The sequence below is a fragment of the Chlorocebus sabaeus genome, chromosome 3, assembly GCF_047675955.1.
Source record: "Chlorocebus sabaeus isolate Y175 chromosome 3, mChlSab1.0.hap1, whole genome shotgun sequence".
In the NCBI taxonomy this organism is placed as follows: Eukaryota; Metazoa; Chordata; class Mammalia; order Primates; family Cercopithecidae; genus Chlorocebus; species Chlorocebus sabaeus.
Window position 1 is genome coordinate 93,270,900 of NC_132906.1, and position 27,962 is coordinate 93,298,861.

Genomic DNA, 27,962 nt, shown 5'->3' on the forward strand with positions numbered 1-27,962 from the left:
TTAATTTCTACTTTTTAAATTGCTAAACTTAATCTTATTAAAATATCATTACAAAATAGATCATAAATAAAAATCCTATAAAGCAAATACACAAATTAAAATATAAAACTAGAAATTATTGATTCACCACTCAGCTTGAAATCGCAGACTGTCAGTGTCTACGCAGCTCCCCCAGGGCTCCTGCATTGTGTAGCTCCTCCCGTCCTGCAGAGGGAGCCACTGCTGTCCTGTGTGTGCAGCCATCCTTTTGCTTGTCTTTAGAGTTTCAACAGTTATTATTATTATTATTATACTTTAAGTTCTAGGGTACATGTGCACAACGTGCAGGTTTGTTACATAGGTATACATGAGTTATGTTGGTGTGCTGCACCCATTAACTCATCATTTACATTAGGTATATCTCCTAATACTATCCCTCCCCCTCCCCCCCTCCCCACAATAGGACCCAGTGTCTGATGTTCCCCTTCCTTAACAACACACTAAATAGCACTGATTATTTGCTGACCCCAGTATGACTGACTTCAATGATATATATTATTATTCTCTATGATTCTGTTCCCCGTTTTGTTCAGTCAACATTGTATTTTTGAGTCATTCCTTTTTTCACTGCTATTTAACACCTTTCATTCATCCTTTCAGAGGCCATAGATATATGGGTTTCATGCAGTGCTGTTGGTTTTGGTTTCCTGATCATAAACAGGGCTTTCAGGACTTTCTTGTGCTTGTATTATTGCACATGCATTAGTGGTACCTTCAGAGTGGTGTGGCCAGTTCCTCAGCATGAGCCTGTGCAACACTGGTAGGAGATGACCAATGGTGTGTCAAATTTCCTCCCCCTCCGATGGTGTAAAAGAGATGCAGCTGCTCTGCCTCTGTGAATATTGAGTATCATCAGACTTTATATTTTAATTCATCCAGTAAGTGTGAATGAGATTTCACTGTAGCTTAGCTTTGCATTTACCAGGTTAGTATAGGAGACAGTGTGTCCTATATTCACTGATACCTCATATTTTTGTTCCTGTTCAGTGTCGGCTCTTATCTTTTATTCATTTTTCTATGAAGTTGATGGTCTTCTTCTGACTGATTGCTTCAGAGTTCTTCCTAGAGTCTGGATATTATTTCTTTGATGGTTATGTGTGGCAGTACCTTTATGTGAACAGAAGTTCTAAGTATTAATACAGTTGAATTATCCAGCTTTTCTGCTGTTTTGTAGATTTTGTGTCTTTATTTAAAAAACAAACTTTCTTTACCTAAATTATACAAAGTTGATATCCTATATTTTCTTCCAAATTAAAAAAAAAAAAATCATTTCACATGTTAATTACTAGTGCATTGTTTTGTATATGGTGTAATGGTGTGAGGTAGGGAGGCCCAATTCTTGGCTTCATTGGGCTGCTAGTTGTCCCTTTCTTCCTTCAGTCACTCACAATGCCAGCTCTGTTAGAAATTGAGTTTCTATATATGTGTGGGTCTGTTTCTAAATTCTATATTCTGTTCCATTTGTTTGTCAGTCCAGTGCCAATACTATGCCATCTGGATTACCAGAATGGTATCAAAAGTCTCAACATCTGGCATATGGTTTTTTCTATTTGGGGCTGTTAATATAATAATGTAATTTTTAATGCAAAGGAAACCTTAAAGTCCTATAATAAACTTAATTTGGACCTAGATTCTATTTGCTTACAATGTCGTATTTTTGCATTTGTGTTTATGAGTGCTTCTGTTCATGTATGAGACTGGCTTGTCATCTTTTTCTTAAATTATTCTTGATTTTGATAACCAATACAATACATGAATTTGAGAAATATTTATCTTCTCTGGAACAGTGTTGTGGTGAAATTGTTCAATGCTTGGTAAAACTCAACTGTAAAATCATCTGTATTTTCTCTGAAGGTAGATTTTAAATATTGATTCAAAGTATGTAATGATTATAGGACTATTTGGTTCTTTTTGCATTAGTTTGGATAACTGTGCTATGTCAGAATTTGTCATTTTCACATTTTTTCACATTGGTTGGCTTAAATTTTTTCTGATAACCCTAGGATATTTTAAAATGTTTGTTGTATGTTCATTATTGCCAGTGTTTTAATTTGTGCAATGTATATTTGACTTTTATCCTTTTTAACCTCGATTATATGCCAGAGATTTATTAATTTTATTAGTCTTTGTCAAAGAACCAAATTTTGGCTTTGTTGATTCTTTCTCCCATTTCTTTATTTTCAAGTACATAATATTTTGTTCTAATTCTCTTTCTTTTACTTTGTTGGGTCTATTCTCTTAATCTTGTAATTCATTAACGTCTAGATTTTTTCTTTTCTTATATAATAATTTAAGACTACAGATTTGCCTCTTATTATGACTTTGGCTGCATCCTGTAATTCTTGGTACCTAGTAATTTTATTGCTCAGTCCTAAGTATTTACCAGTTTTCACTATAAATGCTATTCTGACTTATGAGGTTTTTGGAAATGTATTTTGTACTTCACAAATATACAGATTTGTTTTAAAATTATTTTGTTAATTTTGAGCTTAGTATATTATATTGAGTTTAGAGTGCTATTGATTCTAAAAAGTATTTTGATTTCAGAAATCCTAAAGTGTGGATAAAAAAGGGCAAGAGCAAGTATAAGAAGTCACTGATTTTAAGACATATCACAACTTCAAAGACACTAAAAATAGAAAAAGAAAATTGGGTCTTAGAATCTAAAAAATTTGGGTGCAGTTAGAAAATATGTGTCTGTTATAGTAATGTGCTAAAACATGTTGCAATTGGCCTTATATTCTAGTATATGGTCAGTATTTGTAAATATTTCTTGAGTGGAAAAAAAATCACACTTTATTCTCTACTTCTATATATTTCTACTACATCAACCTCTTTAATAGCAGTATTCAAATATTTTATATCCTGACTTATTTTTGTCTGCTTGGTCTTTCAAATATTTATGGAGTTGTTTTTAAAATCTACCATGTGATACTAGATTTACCAATATTTTTATAATTTTATCTATTTTTGTTTTATATATGTTGAAGCTATGTTAATAAGAATAAAAATGTTTAGAATTATTATACTTTCCTATACTTCTGTCAATATATAGTAATTTCTTTTTTTAAAAAAAAATCTCTAGTAAGGCCTTTTGTCTTTTCTGTTTTTTTTTTTTTTTTTTTTTTTTTTGCTTCCAACTGATATTAATATATCTATCATCTGTACCAGCTTTTTAAGTTATTTGTTTGAAATATATTTTCCATCTTTTTGCATTTTACCTGTCTATGCATTTCTGTTTTAGATAGAGCTCTTCTAAATGGCATACAGTTGGAACTTTTAAAATTCAGAGTAATAACCATAATATTTAAATTAGGAAGTTTATTCGTTTATATTTGATTGTGAGTACTGGTGTATTTGGATTCCTTACTACTATTTTATTTCATGCATTCTATTTGTCCTGCCTTTTCCAGGTTTTTTTCCCCTTCTGTTCTTACCTTCTTTTAAATTGATTGAGACTTTTTTCCTCCCTGTCTTATTTTGCAATTCAATTTGGAAGTAATACATTCTATTTCTATGATGTTATTGATTATCCTAGAAATATTAAGAAGCTATGGCCACTTAACAAAGTCTACTGCTAATATTTACCCTCTTCACAAATAATGTAGGAAATGCAGAGTTCTTTCAGTATAAATTATATGTTGTATATATAACTTAGTTCTATCTTGTTATTTTTAACCATACAAATTATATGTTATTATTTCCATGGTTAATGCTTGTTTAGATGTACTCACACATTTACTATTTTGTGTGCTAAACATTTCTTCTTGCATCTCAGACCTTTTTTCTGGAATCCTTTCTCTCTTCATAGAGTTTGCCCTATAAAAGTTCCTTTAATAAATATCAATCATAGTTTTTAAAAATGTCTTTAGTTCATTATCATTTTCAAAAGTACAATTAGCTGGTAGGCAATTTCAAGTCAACATCTTTTTTTCTGTTTTTTTGAAGATATTATTCCACTGCCTTCCAGCTTCTCCTATAACTATTGAGAAGCCAGCTACCTTTCTAATTATTGTTTAATTTTAGGAAATCTACCTTTTCCTTGATAATCACTTTTAAATGTCTTTTTTTTATCATTTATATTTGGCAGTATTACTAGGTTGTAGCTAAATTCAGCAGATTTAAAATTTCCCTTCTTGGGATTTATTGGTCTCCCTAAATATGAAAATGTATATTTTTAAAAAGTAATAAAACCTTCCATCATTATCTTTTCAAATATTGTCTCTCAATCTATTTTTCCTCCTAGAATTCTGATAGAAAATATATTTAATATTATATTAATTTATATATTTAACTTTTATTTTTCTTACATTTTTCTGATATTTTCTCATATTATTCTATATGTCTCTTAAATTGTGTTTCATATTTTCTCCTTTTTTTCTATTTTATCCATTCTGCATAAGTTATTGAGAATTGAAGTGTATTTTCTAATCATATAATTCTCTCTTCAGCTGTATCTAGTTGGCTGCTTAGCCTTTCTTTTAAAGTTTCTATTTTTGGTTAGTAATACTTTTCATTGTTTTAAAAATCTCTTTGGTTCTAGGTCACTGCTCTACATATGGTCAAGCAATATTCATTATTGCCTGTGAAAAAATATGTTAGGAAAAGTATAAAGTGGCTGTTTAATATTTTATTTACCTGTCCTTGATCCTTGACTTTCTGGGCAGAAGTTGATCAAGGCACGTGTTACACTAGCTCGATGTAAATTCGTAGATATTTATGCTTAAACCGACCCTGTGCACTAACACTACTTTGAATTGTGGCCAGTTTGTCAATTTAGGTAAGAATTCCAGTGGTCAAAAACAAAACTGTGTTATAGATCCCTTCTCAAATTATTAGTTAATAACTAGACACTGGTTTTATATGAGTTAGGTGTTTACCTCCGTGAGAGAGAGAATAGAAATACAAATATTCTCTCATTGTCTTTCATCTGGTAGCATTTTCTAACAAACCCTGACCTCAACTGATGTGAAGCTATTTATAATCCCTATTCCATTTGATATTCATACACCTTACTGTGGAAATATTAATGTTCAGTGACAGTCTCCTGCCTGAGATCCCTTGGCATATGATATAATATATGGTATTTTACAAAACTGCAGTAGACTGTTCTAAAATCTGGAAGTTATAAATTCTGAAAAACAAGTTCTAAAATCTGGAAGTTATGAATTCGAAAAACAACTGGGTCTGGGGATTTCAGATAAGAAGTTGTGGTCCTGATGCTTATGTCATTGTCTTCTGGAAAGGCTTAAATAAAATATGGCACAGTTCTTAATATACTGTGTTTGGCACATAGTAAACTCTCAATACATCGTAATTACAGTTGTTGTTGTTGAGTCTATCCAGATGTTTCCCTGATTATTGTACTTCATAAAGTGGTTTTGGGGACAAACAGAAAATATGGATTTGACACTTTAATATGTATATGATGTTTTATCTTCCACATATTCATGGTGAAAGCTAGAAGGACATTTTGAAAGCTTGTTAGGCAGCAATGTAGGTTAGAACCAGCAGGACTGAGAACTTGGATCTGAATGGCTTGGTGGGGAGTGAAGGCAATAGGAACGTAAAACAATTCCTCAGGCAATCACCCTCCATCCAGGGAGGTGAGAACTGTGTTGAAGATTACTGGGGCAAAGAGTGGGTTCATAGCTTTCTAGCAGGAGGACTGAATCTAAGGAACTTGGCAGGAGGTAATAGGGCAGGGATTCTTTTTCTTAATCAAATGAGCAAATATCTTCAAAGATTATACTAAAAACTGTCAGGTTTGTGGAATTGAAAAATAGCCCTTTATTATTCCTAAGCAATTTGGCAATATTTATCAACACTCTGAAGAATGTCAGCACCCTTTCTTTCTCCACTTCTATAATTTAGTTCCAAAGAAATAATGCAAAATGAAAAAATATATATATTATGCAGGAAGATGTTCATTACCACCCTGTAAGACGTAATAGAGACTAGCTGGTAAATACTTGTTAATCATGGAATGGTTAAGTCATAGTATATCTGATTTATGGACTATTACAAAGCCATTCAAAAATAATGCTTGTGAAACATTTCTTTTTAACTACATGGAGCATGCTGGTGATAAAATGTTAAGTGAAAAGCAGGATACAACATTTTATGTAATGCTTGTTCTCAGAACTATGTAAAACACACATTCATAGAAAAATAACGGAAGAAAGAGCTAAATAATGTTTATGGTGTGTGTGTGTGTAATAATCGGACTACAATTTTTTTTTTAATCCTCTCTCTGGTTTTGTATTTTACATTGTGATAATGAATTAACTTCTTAATTAAAAAAGCAGCAATAAGAAAAAAATAAGATGTGGACAAAGTAGGGTCCACAGTGAAAGTGTTGTAGCAAAAGTAGGCCATAGCCAGACTGGGGCGGGGGGGACGGTGGTGGGGGGCCCTGCCACTGCGCAGGGCTGTAGGGCACAGTTGTGACAAGCAACAACCAAACACACCCTGGTTTGGTAAGTCCAAGGGAGTTCCGGTGGAGGGAGTGTGTAGGCCTTGGCATCCAGGAAAGGTACCTGCAGGAGGTGACCACTGAAATGCACCCCGCCTGGATGCAGAGTCTGCACTGTCTCCACAGAGACACTGCCTCAGCCTTCTTTAGGGAATTAGGGAAACTAGGCTGCATTTGGACAGATGGTGGCATTCAGGACACAGTATTAGAACATTCTGGTTATTTGTGAATTAAATACGTGTGTGTCCTCCTCCTCCCTTACTGTCTCACGTAGGTGGAATGATTTTCTACTGTGAAGACACATGGGGTCAAGGGCACAGGTTTCTGGTGTCGGGCAGATCTGAGTTCTAATTCTACTGCTTGCTGGTGCCAAACGGCTTCCTAACCTCTCCAAACCTCAGTTTCCTCATTTGGAATGGACCACGTGTATTGACTGGCTGTTGTGGGATGGAGTGAAACAATGCGAGGATCTCAACCAAATGTCTGAGACCACACAGGTGTTCACAGGAACAGAGCTGTTATCTCTGGTACAAGCCTGAGTGAGCCATTCACACCTATTACCCAGCAGGCATGGCTGCCATTCACACCTATCACCCAGCAGGCATGGTGAGCCAGTCACACCTATCACCCAGCAGGCATGGCTGCCATTCACACCTATCACCCAGCAGGCATGGTGAGCCAGTCACACCTATCACCCAGCAGGCATGGTGAGCCATTCACACCTATTACCCAGCAGGCATGGCTGCCATTCACACCTATCACCCAGCAGGCATGGTGAGCCAGTCACACCTATCACCCAGCAGGCATGGCTGCCATTCACATCTATCACCCAGCAGGCATGGTGAGCCATTCACACCTATTACCCAGCAGGCATGGCTGCCATTCACACCTATCACCCAGCAGGCATGGTGAGCCAGTCACACCTATCACCCAGCAGGCATGGTGAGCCATTCACACCTATCACCCAGCAGGCATGGCTGCCATTCACACCTATCACCCAGCAGGTATGGCTGCCATTCACACCTATCACCCAGCAGGCATGGCTGCCATTCACACCTATCACCCAGCAGGCATGGCTGCCGTTCACACCTATCACCCAGCAGGCATGGCTGCCGTTCACACCTATCACCCAGCAGGCATGGCTGCCGTTCACACCTATCACCCAGCAGGGATGGCTGCCGTTCACACCTATCACCCAGCAGGTATGGCTGCCTTCATTTAGAAACACGAGAAGCAACAGAGTTCTCAGTGTATGGAAACACCTTCTCATGGGACTCTCTACGGTTAGATGCTCTGCCTCCAGGGTTCCCATTCCTGAGTGTGGCTCCTTCTGGGGGCTGACGGTGCGTGCCACGTCTGCTTCCCTGCCCTGTGTCTGCACTGCTTGGCTTCCCCAGACTAGGCAAGTTACTGAAACAAAGCACAGAATTGAGGCCTTGAGCCCTGCCTCATGAGCTCTTTCTCTATTTTCTTCAGAATAAAATGAAGAAATGAGAGAGAAGGGGGGGGGGGGAGAGAGAGAGAGAGAGGGAGAGAGAGAGAGAATACAATACAAACAGTTTTGCACCTTAGCTTGTGAAACCTGTAAAGCTACGACCAGAGCTCCTTGCTTCCCGTTGGTGCCTTCATCCATTTTCAGACTGGTTTGCCTTTGGCCACTTGGTGTTAGGGATGAAAATAATTCTGTGCTGCTCATTGATGTATGCTTTCATTCCGCAATCGCAGGATGAGGGATAAAGGATACGTTTTAGGGATATCGAGGCATCAGTTAAGTCAAGGAGCACGTCCAGCCCCTCGTCTCCTGCATAGGAAGAAGGATGGTAAGCGCAGGATGTCATGGTCTTGTCTGGCACCAGGACCATGCTACTTCTCTGTAACTTATGAGATATGTGGTTAATAGATGGCATGGTATAGAAATTTTAAAATGTGTTTAAATGGCAGTCATTTTCTCTTTAACTTTTCCTGGTATTGAACTGCACCATGGCCCACTCAGGTGTGTTGGAGGACAGCACTGTGTACTGGACTCATGGTTGGGTGAGGAAATTTATGAAGGGCAGGTCTCAAGTTCTTGCCTAAACCCCAACTTGTGTTTATTCCATTATTCCTTGAATCTCACAACTAGAGGTGAATCAAGGTTTCTGGGGAGGGCTAAAGCTTATACAATCTAGTCCCCATTAAGGAAAAACATAATGAAATATTAATATAAAATAGCCAGGACTCTTTCTGGTTGCTTAGAAGGGGGCATATGTGCGAGAGGTCTGAGGTTTCAACTTGAGGGTCTTCATGAAGACCAGGGATGACTAGGTGTTACCCTGCCCAAGTGCGCTCAGAGCTGCTTTGGGCAAACAGCTGCATGGGCCTGTCCTTCTGGGGCTTCTCTTTCCATGAAGGCTACGAGAGATCCTGCAGTGCTCTGATGTCTACACTGTATCCTGCTCCTGGTCCGCAGTGGGGACCTCAGCTGAATTCACCAGGGCAGGTTTAGCACAGTCTGTGAGAAATAGACATTTTTTTTTCTTCCCAGGGAAAATACAATAGGTTTTAGCATTCCGGGGAGAAGATTGCAGTTGGGAGAGGTGTTGCTTTCTGAATATAGCTGTAAGCCCACCTGTTGATAATTAGGAAACAGATGGTCTTGAGCGGGGAGAGAGAGGTCACACTTCTGCAGGGAAGAAGAAACACAGGTGGCGACGCTCCCCAAAGTCACTTCTATATTTATTCTGACTTTCCTCTGTTTTCTCTTCTCCCTTTCTGCATATTTGTTGCACTGTCCTGCCATTATTTTAAAATGAGTGAAAAGGGCTGGAAGGGAAATAGGAGAAAGGAAGCGATGGAGCAGGCTTCACACACACAGCCCCTATCAATGGAAGTGACGGAGCAGGCTTCACACACACAGTCCCCATCAATGGCAGTGACAGAGCAGGCTTCACACACACACACTGTCCCCATCAATGGCAGTGATGGAGCAGGCTTCACACACAGTCCCCATCAATGGCAGCAACAGAGCAGGGTTCACACACACACAGTCCCCATCAGTGTGGGGAGTGTGGCCAGTCACAAATGCCAGATTCTTCTAAAAAGTATAACATGGGGGTATTTGTTCCACCAGTTTTCTAAACATGATAGAAGTTTGGCTGTACTATTTTTACCAGATTTAAACATGAAAATGGGGCTTTTTCCCAGTGTTGGGTGGAGCCCACGCTGGCCTGAGCCCCCCTGAAGCACCTGAGGAGTGAAGTGGGGGCCAAACCTGGAGGAGGGTCCGTGCATGGAGGTTCCACTCAGGAAAGTGGCACAGGGGGCTCTGGGTCCAAATCCCCGGTACAGGCCCAGGACAAGGCATAGGGAGCCACTGGCCCCCACAGTGGAAGGGGACTGCTGGGGGGCAGGGAAGCTCACTCTGTTCTGTGTTGAAGCCCAGTGCCTGGCCCCAGCCTGGTGCAGAGTGGACCTGACTCATTATTTGTTGAGTGATAGATTCTGGAATGACCAGGGCAGGATGGGAGTGGGATTTCAGTATGCAGGGTTGAGCCCAGAGGGAGAGAATTAGAAACAAAAGAGGTGAGTGAAGGGTCTAGTCCTCCCTCTCCCAGGAGAAAATGAGTTCTTCCATGAACACCACGCCCAGGGGTGACTGCCCATGTTGACCAACTGTCTTTCTCAGCTGAAGGAAGGGGGTAGAGCAGCCTAGAAAGGTGGACATTTGGATAAAAAGCCGCCAAGATAGTGTGACAATGGGCTGGCGCCAAGGACAAGAATGGAGATCCCAGGAGCAGAACTGATGCTGGGCAAGGTGTGGATAAAGAATAGGACATCAGCATTGAAGCGATGATTGAGATTGAAGGGATGATGAGGATTGAAGGGATGATGGGGACTGAAGCGATGATTGGGACTGAAGGGATGATCAGGATTGAAGGGATGATCAGGATTGAAGGGATGATCGAGATTGAAGAAATGATGAGGATTGAAGGGATGATCGGGATTGAAGGGGTGATCGAGATTGAAGAAATGATGAGGATTGAAGGGATGATCAGGATTGAAGGGATGATCGGGATTGAAGGGATGATGGGGATTGAAGGGATGATGAGGATTGAAGGGATGATCGAGATTGAAGGGGTGATCGAGATTGAAGGGGTGATCGAGATTGAAGAAATGATGAGGATTGAAGGGATGATCGGGATTGAAGGGGTGATTGAGATTGAAGGGATGATCGAGATTGAAGAGATGATGAGGATTGAAGGGATGATGGGGATTGAAGGGATGATGGGGATTGAAGGGATGATGGGGATTGAAGGGATGATGAGGATTGAAGGGATGATGGGGATTGAAGGGATGATGGGGATTGAAGGGATGATGAGGATTGAAGGGATGATGGGGATTGAAGGGATGATGGGTACTGAAGTGATGATCGGGACTGAAGGGATGATCAGGATTGAAGGGATGATGAGGATTGAAGGGATGATGGGGATTGAAGGGATGATGGCGATAGCAGCCTCCACGGCTACCACCACTGTTCCACTGTGGCAGAGCACAACACAAAATAATTTTAAAAAGCAGTGCTGAAAACAGTTTATATTCTTTTTAAACAAGAGGAAGTTCTGTTATAAAATAAGCATACTGAATGATAGGAGCATAAACTACAATCTATTATTCAACAACAAAAACAAAAATATTAAAAACATCTCCATGGGTGGAAAGAACATGGCCTCTAAGAATTCAGATCTAAGGACAGGCACCCAGTGTCCACGGAGCAAATGGTGAAGGAGCTGAAGCAGCGTTGACACGGAGGAGGCAGAAGCAGAATGTTTTAAAAAGTGATGTAAAACTATGAGAGAGGAATTGTTTTCAGATTATTAAACTAGTACACATGAGAAAATAAATGTACCGCCCAGGATGAGAGGCTGCATCAAGCGTAACCACCAGCACAGCTGCTGGAGCAGGGCAAATAAATACAACACGTCCTGAGAAGACAGCAGTGGAAACGTCTTGGAACGTGACTCTGGAAACGAGGTATAAGAAAGTCTCCAGATCAACTGAACGAAGGCTCTTGGCACAGTACCGTGGGCGATTCTTGACTCAGAGAAGTTTGAGAAAGCTGCAGGCAGCGTCCAGCAGGTGTTCCCGAGTGAAACGGGAGTGTCCGTCTGCCCCTCTGGGTCTCTGGGGTCCTGTGTTGGTTTCACTGCCGCTTCGCAAATGTTTCACCTTCAATTATTTGCCTGCTCCTCTGTGCCCAAAGCTTCTCATCCTAACTCAACTGTAATGCATGGCATGTCAGGGCAGGGCATCCACTGCCCCCCTACCATGGGCCACTTTGCTGGGCACCATTGCATGCACCACTGCAACGAGAGGGAACTCTGAGTGTACTCATCCGTTCTCACACTGCTCTAAAGGAATACCTGAAACTGGGTGGTTTATAAAGAAAAGAGGTTTTAGGGGGGAGGGATTGCATTGGGAGTTATACCTGATGTAAATGACGAGTTGATGGGTGCAGCACACCAACATGGCACAAGTATACATATGTAACAAACCTGCACGTTATGCACATGTACCCTACAACTTAAAGTATAATAATAAAAAATAAAAATAAAAAAAAAAAAGAAAAGAGGTTTAATTGACTCACAGTTCTGCAGTCTGTACAGGAGGCATGACTAGGGAGGTATCAGGAAAATTTAATCATGGCAGAAGGTGAAGAGGGAGCAGGTACGTCTTCACATAGCCGGAGCAGGAGGAAGAGAGAGAAGGGGGAGGTGCCACACGCTTTTAAACAACCAAATGTCATGAGAACTCACTCAGCATCATGAGAACTGCAAGGGGAAACTCTGCCCCCCGATCCCATCACCTCCCACCAGGCCCCTCCTTCAACATTGGGGATTACAATTAGACATGAGATTTGGGTGGGGACACAGATCCAGACCGTATCACTGAGTAACTGAGACATTTCATGGAGATAGAGGTAACCCATCAGCTCAGCTAGAGCTCGAGGGACCACCACCACCACCACACCCTGGAATTGAGAGGGAAAGGGCTTCTAATTCAACCCTCTATGTTCAGATTCACAGTCTAAGTCATGTCTCAATATGCTGCGTCCTAACCCAAAATGCAATTGGAAAGTCTTCCTCATAGTTTTTTTTTTTTTTTTAAATATGTTAAATATGATCATTCTAATTGGAAAAAAATGCATGCAGATTATAGCAAAGTGCATGTTTTAAGGAAAAACAAAAATCATAATGTATGTAAAATCTTATATTCTGCATTTTTCACTTAGCATTACATTGTGAGAATTTTTCCATATCATTTAGCACTTCTCTAAAATGATTTTGAATGTTATCCAATGGTCCTTGAAAAATATGCATGGTTATTAATTTTTAGTTGATTTATTTTAAACTATTCTCTTGATGAATGTTGAATGTTTTCTGCCAGGTTAATTTTTTTTAATTACTTTTTTTTTTTTTTTTTTTTTGAGACAGTCTCGCTCTGTCACCCGGGCTGGAGCACAGTGGCCGGATCTCAGCTCACTGCAAGCTCCACCTCCCGGGTTTACGCCATTCTCCTGCCTCAGCCTCCCAAGTAGCTGGGACTACAGGCGCCCACCACCTCGCCCGGCTAGCTTTTTGTATTTTTAGTAGAGACGGAGTTTCACCGTGTTAGCCAGGATGGTCTCGATCTCCTGACCTCGTGATCCGCCCGTCTCGGCCTCCCAAAGTGCTGGGATTACAGGCTTGAGCCACCGCGCCCGGCCTACAATTTTTATCCTTAGTAAAATCCTTCATATCTATTTCTGATTATTTCCATAGAGGGAAGAGTGATAAAGCAGAATTGTGGATCCAAAGGAGGTAACCATTTCTGAGGCATCTGAGACACGTTGGAAATCTGCACTCTGGAAGTTTTACACAAATGGACACACTCATGGACAAGGTATGTGTGATTCTTGATACTTATCTCCACTTGACAATTGGAGTATTGTGAATTTCTGAAGTCTTTCTGGTTTTGGCCATTAAAACAATGGTAGCTGGTATCAGTGTGTGTGTTTGGCTGTGAGTGAGGTTGCACTGCTTTCTTGTGGGAACTGGCTGTGTATTGGTCTGCCTTTCTGAACTATTTGCATCCATAGAGATTCTTCCATAGAGATCTTTTTTCTTATTGATTTATAAGTGCTCTTTACATATTGAGATACTTAATAGACTTTGAGTACTGTATATATTTTAAATGTTTTCCCCAATTTGTCATTTGCCTCTATTTTTTAATATTAAAAAGTATAGAAATTTTAGGTTGTCAAGTCCATCAAATTTTTCCTTAGTGTTTTATCTTTGATGTCATGTTTACAAAATCTGTCTCCACACCGGATCTCTACACATATGACATTTTCTTTCTATAGTTGTTTAAGATTTTCTTCTTCGTCTGGAGTATATTTAGATGCATGGTTTGAGTACAAGTGCCAAAATGTATTTATTTATTGTTTATAATTAAATAATTATTTCAGCAGAATTTATTGAATAATTCAGTCTTTCTCCACTGATTTAAAATACATTCTTACATTAAAGAATAATGCATAGTTCAGTTCTATTTCTGCTTCTCTGTCTCTGCCATTGAACTCCTATCTCATCACCTGTCAGTGCCGCAAGTCTGAGTTGGTATGGCCTGATACAGCTTGTTTTCAAATGAAGCCAAAGGACATCCCTTCATTATTTTTCTTACTCATTTGTACTTCCATATCCAGTTTAATATAACTTAGTTAAGTTTGCAAAATTATGTTGACTTCTTATTGGAATTTCATTCAATTTATTAAATAATTTTGGGTGAATTGACATCTTTGCAATATACATAATGACTTTACTATGTAGGATTATGATATGCTTGTTTACTTTATATCTGTTTCCTTTGTAAATATTGGCTTGATAAAGATATATTTTTTATAACATTTATTTCAGTATATCCTCATATGATATGGTTATTGTGAACAACTTTTTCATTGATGATATATAAGAATTATATCAATTTTTGTATATGTATTCTGCTAATTGTCATCTAAATTGACACAATAGTTAACCTTACTTTGCAAGTTATTGATTTATTAAGAGAGAGGTATAGGAGAAAATCTTACTGTTAAAAATAATGATAATTTCGCCTTACAAAGTTTTAGCTTTTACTTATCTCTTTGAAATGCTTGGGATCAAGTCATCATAATTAATGCAAAAGGAAAAGTAATTTTAAAGGACATATCATGGACTCCACCATGCACAGGACATCCTTTAAAGCCTGCTGCTTCCTTGGGGTGAATTTTTGTTATCTGTATTTCCCGTTCACTCAGATGTTTGTTCTGATATTCTTGTGTGGAAGGTGACCTAACCTTGAAGGGGGAATGAGAGAGAGGGATAAAGGAGGGAGAGGGGGAGAGAGGAGCTGGATACATTTGTTTAATGTTACTGTTTTTTTAAGGGAAAAGGGGAGTGAAAGAGATGGGTCCTTATTGTCCTGTTCGTGGAGAATTCTGTGCAGTAAGTCCCTCTCTGCAAGGCTGAAGATGTCGCCTGCTGTGCAAGGGTTCCCACAGCCTTCAACCTTGAGAATAAGGATGGTCCAGGCTGGGGTGCTACAGCGTCCCAGCACCAGTGCCTTTGCACAGCACCTGGTTGCTGCAAGTCCAGTCCCATTTAGACTGCAGAGTGAGATGTGCAGTAAGTCAGATGGGTCCTTATTGTCTTGTTCGTGGAGAACTCTGCAGTAAGTCAAATGGGTCCTTATTGTCCTGTTCGTGGAGAACTCTGCAGTAAGTCAGATGGGTCCTTATTGTCCTGTTCATGGAGAACACTGCAGTAAGTCAGACTGCAGTGCACACAGCACAGCCTTTCCAAAAGCAAAGGTGAAGACTGTTGAGTTTTCTTTAGTCTCCAAGGCATCGATATGCTCAGAGCATGTGTTTATCTTTTGGTTTTGAGCTGAAAGTTGTTCGTGTTAATTGAAAACCTCCTAACAATGTTAAAGCAGAGTTTTAAGGCAGGTGGATTTGAGCACTGACCTTGAGCCTGGGCACTGACCTTGAGCCTGGGCACTAAAGTCCATTGTTTTTCCTAAATTGGCAACTCTGTGTGAAGCACCATGCCCGGTGCCTGGTACATTGCAGGTGGCCCAAAGCTCCTGGCTGTGGGGTGGCCTCTCTCCAGGCCTTGCTGCCTTCCAGGCACATGGTGGGACTGCAATGCCTGGGCCACTTTAGGCAAGATGGGCCAGGTGGCAGATGTTGCTGCCACATGGAAGACTTGCTTTGTGGCCCAAGGCGCTCCAGGACTCTGCTCTCCTCTGGGAGAAGCTGGCCATGCTTAGAACGCCGCAGCTTCACATGACTGGGGTAAGCGGCCCCCCACCCCACCCCACCCCAATGAGTTCCTGTGGACACATGCCGTGGGCAAAGCCAAGGCTTCCTGTGGTGCTCTCTGGGATGCTGACCATCCATCATGGTGGCAGCCAGCTGCCTATCTGACTGATGCATGAGGTTGTATCAGAGATTTTAGCCAAATTCATGAAATCCCCAATCCAGGGAAACCTAATTCACCTTCTGGAAGGAAGAGCTCCCATGACTTTGTCAACGAGGTAGACAGAAGGGTCCCCCAAGGATGTCTTTGCCCTGATTCCTGGAACCTGTGAAAATGTCGTGTTACCTGGCAAATGTGGCTTTGCAGATGGGGTTAAGGTTAGGAGAACAAGATAGGGACATTCCCCTGGATGCTGCAATGGACCCAGTAGAAGCACGGGAGCCCTGACAATCACCTGGAGAGCAGAGGCAGAACGGGAGTTCAGAGACAGGAGGGTCGGGACTGAACCCATTGTTCCTGGCTTGGAGGCTGCAGGAGGCTGTGGGCCGGGGTTGTGGGCAGCTGCAGGTGCTGAGCATGGCCCCTGAGGGCGGCCAGCAAGGAAACGGGGTGGCTGGTTACACTCTGCCAGCCACCCCAGTGAGCCTGGAAGCGAATTCCCCCCTTGAGGTTCTCAGTCACGGCCTGCCTGCCGGGCCTCTGTCTCTACCTGGGGAGACCCAGAGCAGGGAGACCATCTGAGCCATAAGACTTTCCACCTCTAGAAGCGTGTGGTGAGCAATCTGCCTTGCTCTAAGGCATCATTTGTGGGAATCTGCAACAGCACCCACAGAAAGCAAAAGCCGACTCCCATTAGCACGCTGATCTCCGTGACGTACGTCATTGTCTTTTGAAGTCCAGTACTTTAAAGCCGAGAGGCAGGGAGGCCACCATTAGGTTTTCTTCCTTCAGGAGACAATTTTCGGAGCTGTGCGGCAGATGGAGGGGGCGTTGCAGACGGAAAGACTGACTGGGAGGGGACTGTGGAGCCCAGGGTAGCGCCAGGGCTCAGAGTCTAGTGGTGGCAGCAGAGAAGGAGCAGGACGAGCAAAACCGCCACCTGTCCTGGCAGGAGAGGTGGCAGCGGGTGGCAGCCAGCGGGATGCAGGGAATCATTACTCCCTCCCCCCAAGCATTCACTTTCATGCTAAACACTCTCGTCCAGACACATCAACCCAGGAGGTCATTTTCTTGGGTCCACCTTGCCTGGATCACTGAGGTTAGAAGGACTTAGAGCCCAGATGAGGATCAGGCACCCATTTAGGCTGTGTCTTTAGGGAAACCGCCAGAGGGCTGGACTTTAGAGAAAATATTGCAATCAACAAAAGGAGAAGAAAGTGTTCTGGCCATGGGCAGCATGCGCAAGTGAGGCGTGGCAAGAGAAGCTCCACACACTTCTGTTGGGAACGTTCTTCTCTCCCATGAGGGGTCCCTGATCCACCCAATGGCAAATGCTCCCTCCTCTCTGTGCTCTGGTGTCGCTGGACTGCTCCGATGTACCCACCCTGTTTAGGTGAAATCATAGTTGAGCCTGCAGTCCTTAAGTCCTTTCCTACAGGACAGATGCATGGGCGGTGCTGACGGAGTTGCCTCACTCTCTGTGCCAAGCCTCACAGTGGGGTATGCGCTCACTGCTGGCAGATCGGTGGCCCCCACTGCCCTCCTGCCGTGGCTTTTGTGGACCCCTCTACCTGGAATGCTGTTCCCTCCCTAGGGCAAGCCTATCACAACATGAGCTCTGATTCTGTACCATTCCTCCCAGGAAACCTTCCCTGGCATCCCAGCCACATGAGAAGTCCAGCCAGGCATGCAGCTGGACACAGACACCCAAGTGGCCTAGGGAAGGCCAGCCAAGGGGCCACCCAGTCAGCCCACATCTTTGTAAAAATTAACAAATCCTTCTCAGCTGCTCTGTTTTGGGGACGGGTTGTTATGGAGCAAATCCTAACCTACACCATGGTCTCGACTCTGGAGAGAAAACGACGCGGATGAGCTGATGACTGGGGCGGTCTGAGCTGCTGGAATCGTGGCAAGATGACGTCATTGACTTTCTGGAGGGTTTTCTCCCACCAGTTGATGCCCGAGGCTCCATCAGAAGCACAAATGAATCAGAAACACTTGGCTTGGCAGCCAGGTGTCTCAGGGTGCATGCAGGGCTGCAGGTGAGACATTAAACAGGGTGGTAATGACGATGGTGCTGACCTTGCTGGTGGAGCACCAGGTGTGCTCGGTGACTCCCTCCTGAGCATCTCACTCTGCAGTTTATATGGGACTGGACCGCAAAGCTTTGCAGCAGCCAGGTGCTGTGCAGAGGCGCTGGCACTGGGACGCTGTAGCAGCCTAGCCTGGACCATCCTTCTTCTCAAGATTGAAGGCTGTGGGAACCCTGGCACAGCAGGCGACATCTTCAGCCTTGAAGAGCGGGAAGGGGAAGGTGTGTGCTGTATCCAGCTCTTTCTACCCCTCCTAGAGAAGGCACTGCCTGAGCTGGGTTCAGGCAGGTCCTGGGAGAGCAGTGGGTTCTCTACTCTCAGAAGCAATTCACACTTTTAAAGCCAATTAATAACTGATTAGATGAACAGTGCCTGCAAAGGCCGTGAAGGTCCATTTCCATTCCACAAACCTTACGTCAGGAATAGTGTTCAGCTTGGCAGCCCAGAGGATGAATGAGGCCCCTGGGGAGTTCAAGCCCTAATGGGGAGGGTTAATTTGTTATGCTCAGTTAGTCTCTTTGCATTAGAAAGGTAGATAAGTACGTGCATGTTTAAAAGCTACCTAAGCATATTACATTGGAGAAGGAAGGCCTCACTAGGTTGGCCTTTTCCAGAAGAGTTTTAAATTTTGACCCAAGGCTGCACCCAGCTCTGGAACCTAAAGTTCAAATCTGTGCTAAGCTTGTTCAGTGTGATGAGTTATGTAAGCAGGTCACAGGCCACATGACATTACAATGACCTGAGGGCAGGGAAAGTCTGAACTCAGAACGGCAGCAGTTGAGGCCAGTGTGGGGTACGACTGGGTTGCTGATTTATCTTCTTAGCATAGGAACAAAGATGTTTTGTGTTTCCATGTGCTGCTGGATCTGAACCCCGTGCTCTGAAGAGCTGAGGTGCTCCAGGGTAAACCCTGCACTGGCCATCCGGGGCAGATCCATCCAGATCCCACCCTGTGGCTGCAGAACTAAAGGGCAGCCAATGCCTTGGCCCTTGTCCTCGCAGCCCCATGAGGAAGTTATTTATGTTGGAAAAGACCATTAAATTTGGAAAACTTGGTCAGGGTGGGGGCCTGAGCGCTTTCCCTCCAGCTGCATCATGAGGCGCCTGGCCAGTCAGCACACTCAGGTGCAGGTCCTGCTTGCATCTGCCCCGGCCACTGCCTAGTCACCCCTTCTAGCAGGCGAGTCAGTGTGGCAGGTGGCTGGTCTCCTCCTGGTGGCACTCCCATGGTGTCACAGGTGTCACTGCACTGGGACTCCCGCCCACCCTGTTCCTGCTTCCTCTGGTGGCTGTGGCTACAAGTGTGTTTTCGTCTTTTTACAATTCCTGGTTGTGTCTGTTTCCTGGGGCTGCTGTCACAAACCACCACAGACTGGGCAGTGCTCCGTAGTCTCGGTAGTTCTGGAGGCCAGAAGTCCCAGACTAGGGGCTTGGCGGGCTGTGTTCCCATGGGGACCTGCAGAAGAGGATCCTTCTTGAGCCTTCCAGTCTCCATGCTGCTGGCAGGCCTTGGAATTCCCTGCCTTGCAGAAGCATTGCCCCGGCGTCCGCCTCCATCTTCACGGGCATTCTTCATGTGTGGCTCTAACCTTTCTTTCTTTTTTTTTTTTTTGGTGAGACAGAGTCTTGCTCTGTCGCCCAGGCTGGAGTGCAATGGTGCATTTTCAGTTTACTGCAACCTCCGCCCCCAGGGTCCTAGTGATTCTCCTACCTCAGCCTCCTGAGTAGTTGGGATTACAGGTGCCGGCCACCATGCCCGGCTAATTTTTTTGTATTTTTAGTAGAGATGGGGTTTCACCATGTTGGCCAGGCTGGTCTCGAACCCCTGACCTCAGATGATCCACCCGCCTCAGTCGCCCAAAGTGCTGGGATTACAGGCATGAGCCACTGCACTCAACCTCCTTCTCTTCTTATAAGGAGAGGCCATGCTGGATGCAAGGCCCCCACTCCAGTGTGACCTCACCTCAACTAATTATATCTGCAAATACCCCATTTCCAGATAATGTCACTGTCTTAGGGCCTTTGTGCTACTGTCACAGAATGCCATGGACTGGGTAATTGATAAAGAACAGACACTTCTTTCACACAGTTCTGGAGGTTGGAAGTCCTAGATCCAGTTGTGGGCACCCGGTGTCTGGTAGGGGCCTTCTTGCTGCGTCCTCATGTGTCAATGAGGAATAGAGACGAGCTCCTGGTCAAGCCCTTTTATAAACACACTTGATGCCCCCAGGAGGAAAAAGTCCTCTGGGCCAAGTCACCTCTAAAAAGCCCTACCTCTCAATCCCATCACATTGCCAACACCTGTATTGGAGGAGGCGGAGACACACTCAAACCATAGCAGTCGCATTCACAGGAACCAGGAAGGACATGGGGGTGGGAGGACATGACTCCACCCAGGGCACATGTTAATCCGTCTCTTCAGGCTGTGGCTTTAGGTCAGCTGTGTACTTAGTCTTCCTTTGTGTGACTGGAGTGCAGGGGATGGGTGATTCTTTGGGGAGCAGAGGGGGGGATGAGTCCACACTGTTTGGCTCTGCCTCCTTCCAAATTACTTCCCTCACTACCTGCACTGCTTTGCTCTGCCTTTCCATGGTGTCCCCGATTGTTTCAGCCCTGTACCTGCACATTCCTTCCAGCCTTCTATTGCTACCCTGGCCTTATTGTCTGGATCAAATGAAGTCATTTCTGACTGATCAGCATTTTCTGTGAGATGAATTAGTCAATGAGTTAGAGCAAGGAGTATGCAGCGAGAGAGAAATTAACTCCCCAAATCTACATCTTATGTAGGTAATATCTATCCCCCAAACTTGCAGCAACAGTAGTTAAGGCAACTAATTCCTATAAACCCCCAAATAAGTTGTGGCTGTCATGACTTATTCCCAGCCCCATGACAGATGGCTGGAGGTGTTCCAGGTGGGATGGTTCTTCTCCAGGTGGTGACTCAGGGATCCAAACCTCTTCTGTCCTGTGATCTATCATCCTCTATAGGTTGTTGCTAAGGGCACCAAGATGTTGCCTCTATTCCACTCAAATGGAAAGGGGGAAAGATCGTGGAGGAGGATATTTGGAAGGTGAAAGTCACCTACTTTTATGTTCCATTGTACCTGCTATGGAAGGACCTATACCAGGTACTGGAGAGGTGGTGTTGAACAAGGTAGATCTTACCCTGTCCTCATGGAGCCTATAGTCTTGCTGGATTCATGTCACAATTAGTTCAATTGCTCAAGTCAAAATTCCATGAATGCCAGTTTTTTCAAATTTTTTCTCAATCTAGTTCGTAGCTGGAATTTCAAATATCCAGCCAAAATCTTCATCACAATAGCATTAAGTTTAACATATTCTTTTTCTCAATGTCTCTTCAATCCATTTTCTTGTTGCCACCAGAATGACTACAGTAGCCTCCAAGCTAACCTTGCCTCTTTTATTGACTGTCTTCAACTCTGCCCCATTTCAACAGCGGAGCCACACTAGTAAACTGCAAAGCAGATCGTGCTCTGGTTTCCTATACAATGATTTTCCTGGTTCTTACCAGAAAGGTCCAAATGACTTAAAATAGAATACAAGATCCTCTGCAGGCGGGCCTCTGTCAATGTCTACATCCTTGCCCTCAATACCCCCTCTAACCTCTCTTCTTCCAGCCCTGTACACACCACTCCCATTCCCACAAAACACTCTTGGATGCATAACCTTGCTCGTTATCTCTGTGCCCTCAAATGGAATATGGTACCTCTGTCTTACCTTCTTGGTGAACTCCAATTAAGCCTTTAGTTTTATTTTAGTTTTTATTTTATTTTCATTATTTTATTTTATTTATTTATTTTTTATTTTTCAAGAAGGAGTCTCACTCTATCACCTAGGCTAGAGTGCAGTGGCATAATCGTGGCTCACTGCAACCTCTGCCTCCCGGGTTCAAGCAATTCTCCTGCCTCAGCCTCCTGAGTAGCTGGGACTACAGGTGCACACTGCCACGCTTGGCTAATTTTTTGTGTTTCAGTAGAGACAGGGTTTCACTGTGTTGCCCGGGCTGGTCTTGAACTCCTGAGCTCAGGCAATCCACCCACCTTGGCCTCCCAAAGTGCTAGGATTACAGGTGTGAGCCACCACACCCGGCCTAGTTTTTATTTTTATCAAATGGTAAGCATGCATATAGTTAAAGAGTTACATCATTCTCTAGCATTTGTACAAATCATAAAAATCCCTTGCCTACCCTACTCCCATTTATCCCTCCTCAGACACAAACACTTTGAACTCTTCTTTCTGATTCTTTTGGTATTACCTCCACATTTCTAAATAAAAGTGTTTAGATTGCTATTCCTTGGAGTTTCTGTTTTAGGCATTTATTTGTTGAGTTCATACTGTGGAAAAGTGAATAAGCTTTCTTTCACCATCCACCACCATCCTCCCAGTGTTACAGTGCTACCTTATTTTAGAAATGTTTACATGTCTGTATCTATGTAATGTAATTAACAGTTAGTGCATGCAGTGTGCCATGATCACGTTTCCTTCCTGCACAAATTTCCTGGAATTGATCATTGTTTTTTTAATCCCTTTGTTTTCTATGTACTTATAACTAATTACAATCCAGACTCTTCTCTAATTATCTAATTATTCAATACTTTCATGTAGACCCAGTATTTTATCATTTTCATCTTCTTGAAGAATCCCTCCTTGAGTCTCTAAGCTTTTCTCATCTAGAGTTGTTTCCAATTTCTCCTTTGACACATATGGCTTCCTGGGGATCTCACACCACATTATGTGGTGATTCCCTTTGCCTTTCTCTTGTATTGTATCACTTGTTTCCTGGAATGTGTATTTCTCCCATTTCTGATTCACTCCCTCTTTTTGTTGGAGCATGTCCTTCAGCAGCTTTCTGATAAGATGTGCATAAGAGATAAATTTTTTGAGAACTTTTATATCTGAAGGTAATCTCTATCTTCTTTTAAATTTGAGATTTGGGATAGATGTAGAAGTCCCAGCAGAAAACAGTTTTCATCCAGGGTTGTGAAGGCATTTCTCTACTGTCCTCCAGCTTCCTTAACTGCTGTTGAAAAGGATGATGTTGTTCTGATCCTCTGTATGTGATCTTATTTCTTTTTTCCTATGTTTAGGAACTCCACTGAGCAACACTCTGATGCAGATGTGTATTCATCCATTGTTCTGGGCAAGTAATGGGCTTCTTTAATTTGGAAAATCATGTCCTAGAAATTTTCTGGAATTCTTCTATTGATTATTTCCTCCTCTTTGTTTTCACTCTTACCTTGCTAGAGGTCATTTGGTCATTGGACTTCCCATACTAATGCTGTGATGTTATCATCTTCCCTTCCTGTTTTCTATTTCTGTACTCCTATTTCTATTTTCTATTTCTTTGTTTATTTGCTCTACATTTTGAGAGGTTCATTTCACTTTATTTCCCACTCTCATTTTTGAGATTTTCATTTCTGCCATCATATATTTAATTTCAGTCCAAATGGTCCTTTTTATAGCTTTCTGTTCTTGTTTCTTTGATGTAATATTGTCTCTTATCTCTCTAAAGAATTAATGGTAGTTCCTATAAAGTTTGCTTCTTCCTATGTGGTCTCTGATTTATTTTTTTATTTATTATTTATTTTTTTTTGAGACAGAGTCTTGCTCTGTTGCCCAGGCTGGAGTGCGATGGCACGATCTCAGCTCACTGCAACCTCCACTTCCAGGTTCAAGTGATTCTCCTGCCTCAGCCTCCTGAGTAGCTGGGATTATAGGTGCATGCCACCACGGCCAGCTAATTTTTTGTTTTGTTTTGTTTTGTTTTGTTTTGTTTTGTATTTTTGGTAGAGACAGGGTTTCACTATGTTGGTCATGCTGGTCTCGAACTCCTGACCTCAAGTGATCCGCCCACCTCGGCCTCCCAAAGTGCTGGGATTACAGGTGTGAGTCACTGCGCCTGGCCCGGTTTCTGATTTATCTAAGCAAATGTGTTTCTGTTTATTGGTTTCGATCTCTGCAGTTCGTATTTGAGCTTTTGTTCCTGTGTCTGATGCCATTTGGTTCTTTGCTCATATTAAAGAAAGAAGCACTAAAAGGTCAACTGGACGCTCCAGGCCAGGTTTTGATGATTGTGAGATTTACTGTGGGGAAGTCAACTACTCCTTTAAGTTGAGGGACTTCAATGTCGGTAATTTTAGGTCATTTTTCTTTATCAATTCAGATGCTACAAACTTTCCTCTGGATTGCATGGCCTGTGATAGCTTTGTTATGAGGACCAAGAAAGGGAAAGAGCTGAAGACATCAACGCTCACTGACTCCCATTTCCGTGGTGGTGCCCCCATGTGCACCTGCACTGCAGTCCCCTGTTTTACCCTGCAGAGGTCACATCTCTGGCCTCCTGCTGGGGGGTGAGGAGGGCATCCTCCCACCTGCATGCATTGGGAATGGAGATCTAGGAATCTGACCACTTCTAAAGAGATTTTTGATCCATCTGCCTGCTTTTATTTCAATTGATTTACAGCTCTCAAAGGTCCCTGGCACTGGCAGCACTGGCCTTTGGGAGCCTGTCCTGTGGTGTCAGCTACAACAACTCTCCCCACTGCTGGCCCAGCTGCAGCCTTCTCTGGTCTTCCAAACTCATTGTCAATCATCTGTCTACTCTCCAGCTTCCAAAATTGTGTTACTGCTCTTTCATTCCCTTTTCTCTTTATCCTGGTGGGTTCGTACCTTTAAAAGAAGCCCTGTGCTATCTTGGTGGGGGTTCAGAGCCCCGTTCAATCTGCTAACCCTACAGGAACAAAGCACAGCCTCACCCCTCCTTAGATATCTCCCAGTCACCTGGCAAAATCAACCACTACATCCTTCTATTGTCACCTCTGACTTTAATCACGCTGTCTAGGCTCTATCCCCAACTAGACAAAATGCTCCTTGAAGGCAGAGACTGAGTCGATTTATCTATCCCCAGCACCAGTACAGTGCCTGGCATTCGGTCCATCACTCACTCATCAAACGTTATGTAATGCGTGTTATGTATGTGAATATATTGGGAATTCAGAGAGAAATGAGACATGGCTCCTGATATTGAGAGGTTTGCTTCAGCATTGCAAGGTTGTGGGTGAAAACATATGTGAAACATATCATTCAAATAACATATGTGTATGTGAATATACATGTGTCTATTTATACACACACATACATGTTGAAACATGTAACAATCAACACAATTTGTCTAACAACTGATACAGTCATTCGAATACTGACCCCACTTCCAGAAGCATAAGCGGCTAATGAGTGCGACCTTTGCTCCCCTGTCATAGTTACCATCCAGTTACGCAATGTAACAATGTCATATGTGAAATACATATGTGTTTGCTCATTAGTCCATTGTCTGTACCTTTTGAGAAGACAGAAACAAAGGTGAAGTAAATTTGTGTAGCCAAATTTATTTCTTTGTTGATTAAATTCCATGCTGCATGTAGGAATCAGGTCTGATTCACCCTTTTCACTCTCCACACCAAGCACATAATTTTCTCCTCGTGGACAGTACATGCCAAACATGGAATAAATATTGAATACATGGATATATGGATGGATGGATGGGTGAATAGATGCTAGATGGGTGGGTGGGTGGGTGAGCGATGGATGATGGACAGATAGACTTTGAATTTGAACTAAAGATCTTGAAGTAAACAACATGATGTCCTAGGATCCAGTTGGTAAGCCCTAAAATTATGTGCATAAATTATTCCTGTGAGCTTTATATTCTTTATACAGCACCTCTTCTTGAAAACATTCTGAGGCTCCTATGAAGTCTTCGTTCCAGTGGATTTTGATTCTGGTGGGTCTGACCTGCCAACATGGACAAAATGGGCTGGTGATCCCTGTCCAGCATCTGCCCTCTTCTGTTTTGTCTGGACCTCAAGGACATGCAGTGGGAAAACGGGCCAACACTCCACTCACCCTTCATCCCACAGCGCCGAAATTTCCTCAGAAGGAGAGGATGCAGAAAAATCAGTTTTATTTCTTAATCATTTCTATGTTATTCTTTATCTTATGTCTGATATTTTCAGCTAACATTAACTCCAAAATTCATCTTGTCTAAAAGAAAGGAAATCCTTGGGAACGCTAGGCAATTTTGAGTGTTTAAATGATGGCTGGATTAACCACAACTGAGTCCCTGGCCGAAGGAGGGGAGTGGAGAGCTGTGCTATCTTCTGCATCCTTGACCTCTAGACCAGTGGTTCTCTGTGATTCTCAACTGGAGTGGGGCTGGTTCACCCCAGGAGAATTTGGCGATATGTGAATAAATGTTTGATTGTCACTGCTGGGACGTGGGGGTGTTTGGTGTCTGGTGTGCCAAAGGCAGGAATGTTCCGAAGCATTTTACATGCATGAGATTCTGCCCTCCCTCCACCCCAAATACACACACACAGAATTGTCTGGTCCAAACTATCACTAGAGCAGGTGCAGATAAACCCTGGTCCAGAGGCAGTAGAAACAGCCAAGGGCCTGAGAGGATCGCGAGTCACAGAAAAGGAAGGAAAAATTTAGTGAGAAAGTGACACGTAGCACACCGAACTTTTAAGGATCTCCAACGAGTAATCCGCCCCCTCTCCTTGCGTAACCCCAGATGAGTGGAACAACGTGTCTGTGACTGCCGCTCCTTCATTTCTCTTAGGAACTGACTTATCTGCTAAATCCTGCAATCAAATAAGACTAAACAGAAATGCCCTCTTGCTGGAGCAAAATATCAAGTTCACAGAAGGCTATTTGGGGAAAGAAAAAATCAAGAGCCGCATTGCTGGTGGCCTCCTCGAAGAGGAGAAAGCCGAGTCATTCTGCTGCAGCCGTCGCACACTTTGTGTGTCTGGAGTTGTCTGATTAAATTTGCCTTTCTAGTTAGAGAAATCTGCCTTACTGTCCGTTGATAACTTCCTTTGAGAATTGTTACTGTAATTAACTCACTGTCCAAGGACTGGAGTAAAATGCTTGGATTTTAAACAGGGGAGAAAATGACCATATTTTACCAAAAATCTAAAGTAGTCAATAAAATGGTAAGTGGTGCAAGAAGGGCTTCCAAGGGACTCTCAGACAGGTACAAGAAACCTGGCTTTAATTGGCTCTTTAATGATTCCCTATTTCCGTCTTCTGCCTTTTTTATTTTTTATTTTTTATTTTTTTCCTGAGGGGGGGAAAAACCCCTTAAAACAGAAAGGTTAATCTAACTATACATTTTAAGCTTTTAAAGGCTCCATTACAAGACTGATTATGCAAAAGAAACATACCTGGCACACTGCAGCTTCTAGATGCCTGTAATGATTCACTTAAAACACCGTGGTCAGGATTCTCTCACATTATTTCTATGTAAATTGGATGCCTCACAATTACTATAATATGTGTGAAATTTCACTTATTATTTCTTTTAACATAGAAACTTTTATCACTTAGCTCACTGGACAGAATATTTGAGCCATTTGCAATCATTAGAGCATTTTTGTTTGGTCAAACCCTTATGGGATTATACTTCGGAAAAGACAGAGTGAATTATATTCATTGCAAGAAAACAGCAATTTTAAATATATAAGGGGCACCAGGAAACTTTTCATTTTAGTGCAAATTCAATATTATATCTTACTTCTTTTTACAGCGGGGTAAGCCTTTTATCTTTAGGCAATTTATAAAACCCAGCAGGTAATGGGAGTGCGTCATGCAGGGAGAGATGAGTCTGATAGATAAATACACACTTTGGAGACAGACGGGAGATGTGATATCCTTGGATTTAAGGTAATAGCTTTGTACTTTGGAAGTTTTTCCTTGTGATCTCGGTGGAGGTCACAGATTGTTTACTCACGTCTCCCAAGATCGGCGTGGAGCGTTTATCCAAACTCTCCACCCCCAGCCCCCCAGCGCCCTCCTCCC

General features: G+C 42.7%; 1 protein-coding gene across 3 annotated transcripts in view; it reads left to right on the top strand.

Moving 5' to 3' along the window:
- The window catches only part of LOC103214812 (uncharacterized), a 682,137-nt gene that overhangs the window by 294,454 nt on the left and 359,721 nt on the right, over positions 1 to 27,962 (top strand). For all 3 annotated transcript variants that reach the window (XM_073014508.1, XM_073014507.1, XM_073014509.1), the window contains exon 2: positions 13,312 to 13,432. The gene's annotated coding sequence lies outside the window, so the exon portion shown is untranslated. The remainder of the gene's footprint in view (positions 1 to 13,311; positions 13,433 to 27,962) is intronic.